Consider the following 4,827-nt stretch of genomic DNA (forward strand, 5'->3'; position numbering starts at 1 on the left):
GAATACGACACTGTTCACCGAAGCTATAACTTTATCGTAATATGCATGAAGCTAATATTCAAAATTTATTAAATATTAAAAGCCAGCTAAAAGAACTGCAGTGTAATTCCATACGACAGGCCATGAATAAACCAAAAAAAAGAGGGTGTCCTATTTGCAAAATGACAAAAGAAAACAAGAAAGTAATTTTGAAATTATAAACATTGTAGAATTATTCGCGAACGAAGTAAATACCGAAAAAAACCAAAACTTTTTTTGAATGCTGCAGCCCTTGTTATCTGGCGATATCTGAAAATGGAATCGCCCGTTGACGAAGCTGGCGAGTTTATCGCATCTGCCGGCTTACAGAGGCGTGGAGAAGCTCCCTTCGTCGTATCGATGTGCGCGAATCGGACACTGCCGGGGCGATTGTCGGCACCACCGAAACGATTTGCGTAATCCAGTTAGGTCTACATCCTGAAAGATAATACGCGGTGTCCCGTGACTAACAGCATATGTCCCTGTATTGTTTTACCAAGGACGACACGAGCGAAACACTTGAGAGACCCAACGGTTCTAAAAAACTTCGCCCAGTGATTCATCGCAAGCACGATTTTGTCGACTTTTCCCGAGACAAAAGTACTCTTTTGTGGGTGATTTTTAGTTGGAGAAGTTGCGCACGACAGAAAAGACTGATATTTTACCCACGACACAAAAATGGTATATCATTTATCTTAACAATTTCGTCAAAAATGCCACTCAAAGTTAATCGCCACCCGTATAGAGTATTACTTTATCCCAATTCAAAAAGTCAGACGCACTTTTTTCACGCCAGAGCTGGAGAATTGTAACAAGTGTTACGTCCTTCGTCACTTAGTCGCTAGGCAGAGCGAGGCACATTGGGGAATTAGCAACAAGTAACTTAGGGGTAAACTGCAAACGTCTGTACGGGATCGCCTGAAAGAAACTTTCGCAGGAACCAGAGACTGATAGCCAAGGTGTTGGGTATCAAAGATAACGTAGTTTATTATTTTTTCATTTCAGAGTCCAGAATCCATCCTCCCAAAAAGCCTATACAATTCTAAGGTTTTACACTTTTCTTATATGTGTAAATTCACGTAATTTTCCTAAATAGAAAGAACGCTTACAAGTGAAATGCTGATGCTATGAAGTAAAATGATGACGTAGAAAATGTTACGAAATGCTGATATGTAAAACATTACAGAGTAACCAAAATTATAAAGAAACATAAAATGTGTGTTCGTATTACCTGGTATATACAAGGTGGACTTATTGCGTGATATTTGTTTTAATCGATATTCATCATACCGTTGTTCGATGTAAGGAATTTTAAAATGTGATACAAGTTCGATCGGAATAAAGTGTTTTATGTTAGCGATTTCATCAAAATTGTGTTGATATAGGACTTTGCTTAACAACCAACGTAGGATAAAGATTATGCATTTTCTCGCGTTACGTTTTCTCTCGTCACATTTTGAACATTAAAAATGAAAACAAAATCAAGGTAAGAATTTCGACTGTTAAGGAAATACAGTCGCTTGAAATCGTGAATTCACGATCAGTTATTCGAATGATTCATTATGATAAAGAGCTTAAAAATTTGGTCAGTGCTCATGCGCAGAGTCGACCAATTGCAGCCTAGACTGTCGTTTGTGTTACAAGCACTTGTAATATACCCAGTTAGGAATGGCTTGGCTGTCAGAAAACCCCAACTGAACACAACTATCAGGATTCCACCTCTCTGTACCTTACTTCGCTTTTACAAACTAATTTGACCCTGTTCGGCGTGTTACCGCCTAAACTCAATTGCAATCACAAGTTATCCGCACAAAGTGGTTGTTCACCTACCGGTAAACCATCGCAGGATTATTTTCCACTGAATATTCAAAATAATTTATTTAAAGCGAAGACATTATTGTTACAAGTTCAAGACATATTTCTGAGGTGCTTAACGCGCTCATGCTAAAGTAGAACGCGCCTTCAGGGACAGATATGCGGACTACCAAACTGTTCCAATTCTTTTCTGATATACCACTTGTGGGGGTTCATTTTAAAGCTCTTGGCGTAAGAAAACTTTTTATATTCTTATTTTTTCGAAAGCCGAAAATTTTATTTTTCCCCATAGAGTTAACACATGGATGGCGGCCATTTTGAATTTCAAATATCGAGAAATCTCAGGGTATTTGTATCTCTAGTACCAAAGTTTGCATTGACCCCTGTTTTTTATTTTTTATTTGGTAAGAGAATTGTCGAAAGCTTCATTGAGGAAAGTTTGAGCAAAAGTTTAAGTCTATCACTATAAAGGTTCATACTACCTTAAAGGAGCCTTTTCGCTTACTCGCGGTCTCCCTGCTGCTTGAATTGAAGTGCACTCTATGAAGTGAACTGACGCAGAGAAACGTAAAACAAGACAACTAAGTCACAAGCCGGCTTAGATGATACCTGAGATTCGCAAGAATCGTAGGCAGCAAAGTCGGAGTCGTTAAAGCGCACGCTTTCTTATGCCTGGCGGCAGCATTCATCGATCGACGAAGGTTTATATTCATGTGTCAGAAATTCCAGATCGACGTGTAGATTGAGTTTGTTTGTGTCAAACCGATGATTCGCGAAAGAAACCTGATGTTAGGCGATTAGGTTCAAGGTTAGAGTAAGGAATACTAAATTTAAAAAGCAATTTGACCAGCGATTGTTGAACAAGCGCGTATTAAACCATGTGTTCCGATGAATGCAGACCACAGAGAAATAGTCCCTCGTCCGAGGCCTGGATTGAGATTCTTGTTCGAATATGGTCACTCCGTCTGTTTTCAGAATGCAGTCATATGCCTTGAAAGACGTCGACGAGGAAGGATTCAGCGAGCCTTTGCATAGCTACCGTTGTGAAACTTCATGGGTACATCTCAAAATGCTGCCTGCACGGCCAAAGGAAACGGTCTATATGCAAATACCCTCATGGTGCAAGGAGCATGGCTAGTAATAGGAACTCTAATGACCTTATCAAGGATTATCTTTTTAAGACAATTCATCTCAAATGTTCAAAAGTTAAAGCAAAAATTTTCACTTTTGTTAATGAATGCTACATGAGAAAGGCGCAGAATCGGTGATTTATTCAAAAGATGGCGCCTGATTATTTAAAAAGCAAAATGGCGGCCATTTATTCCGCGCTTCTCGGAAAGACTGTGACGTCATAAAGGTCATTTTATGCACAGGATGGAATTCGTCCTCAACAAATCATTAAATAATTGGGTATGTAGAGAAGCCCGATCACTTTAAGCTCCGTATCAAAAGACCAGTCTTGCAAGTAGGTCTGATTTCTCTCCCTGAAGTGCAAATAGGCAAAATGCTGAGATCATTCAAGTTGAACTTGACTCCCAGATACTGATGCAGAGTTTTCATTGCCCAGTCGTCCATACAATTATCGCCGCGCAAAGAACTAAACCATATATCACACTATATAAGCCTAAACAGCCAAGGAGCGTACCAGAGGATTGCACCCCAAAACAAATACTCCAAAATCGCAGCGCTAACTATCACACGGCAATTGTTTTGAAAAAACCTTAAATTTCAGTATCTTTGGTACCTTGGCAAAATTAATTTAAAGGTATTTCTGACACAAACATTGCAATGGGTAAGAAATTCTAAGTCTCCCTACAGCGACAAATTGTTTTAAAAGTCTGTATCGCAGGCTGACAATAATAACATAAATAAATCATAGTCGATGGAGACAAATACTAATCTTCTTTACTGAATGCTTTATCCATTCCATCTGTTGTGAAATGTGTTCCATTATACGTTTGTTACGAATAGCATTAACAGTGACCGTTATTTATCTCAATTTAGGCCGCAGACCCATTCGCCCTCTTCGATTGTGCTTCCTGCTTTTAGAATTTGAATTCAACCTGTCTAGCATCGACAGTCTTGAAGTACATTATTTCAATGAGCGATTCTTTCGCTATGAATCACGGTAGGACAACTATGGCCACGGAAGACATATTGTAAAAGTATTATCGGTTCAAAACGACCGGTCAGGTTGATCTCTCATTTTGTCCGAATACTGATAGACAGGCAACTGTACATGTATGAACTCTTCCTGATGGTAATGACTGGTCGCCTACTGGTTAGGATTTTTTAATAACGCAGCAATTTGTTTTTTGTTTGAACAACGAACTCAGATGATGGTAAAGTGTGATAGCGTTTTGCAAGAAATTAGGCCCCAGATTTTTTTTTGTAATGAGGTTTCTCAATAGTCTTTCTTTTCAAATGTTTCTCCGCAAAGGGGTTTCCTTTCATTGTAACTTTGGTCACAAAGTTTCAGTGGAACATCCATACTCAATGTTTTGATGATGAAAAAGTTTACTTCACGAAGTAACTAAATTTCGAGTTGCGCCACTCAGATGACCCTTTTATAATTATGGAAAGAGAGTCACTCGGCTACCATTTAGGTGAATGAAATCATGCTACAAAGCGTTTTAACACGTTTAGAGAACTGTAGGCTGATAAAATTGCCCGAGAGGGCTCTCTACATCGCAAAGATTAACGGTATTTCTGCCGTTCATTAGCAGATGAATTTTCCCACACATGTGGCTCAATAATAATTTATGGCGCGAGACGTCACAAATAAAATCTCATGTTCACCAGCGTTATTGCATTTCTACAGAATGCTGCAAACATCGATCGAAAGCTAATGCTTGTACGAACGGACGCTGAACACCGTTGCAGAGAATTCAAATGGATTCTGCCTTCTGTCTGCCATTTAAACGTTTTGGAGAATATCTTTTCAACACCGCGGAGAAGTGATATAATTTAGATAATTTTCCTTTCATTTAATAT

This window comes from Ptychodera flava, chromosome 1, assembly GCF_041260155.1.
Source record: "Ptychodera flava strain L36383 chromosome 1, AS_Pfla_20210202, whole genome shotgun sequence".
Classification (NCBI taxonomy): Eukaryota; Metazoa; Hemichordata; class Enteropneusta; family Ptychoderidae; genus Ptychodera; species Ptychodera flava.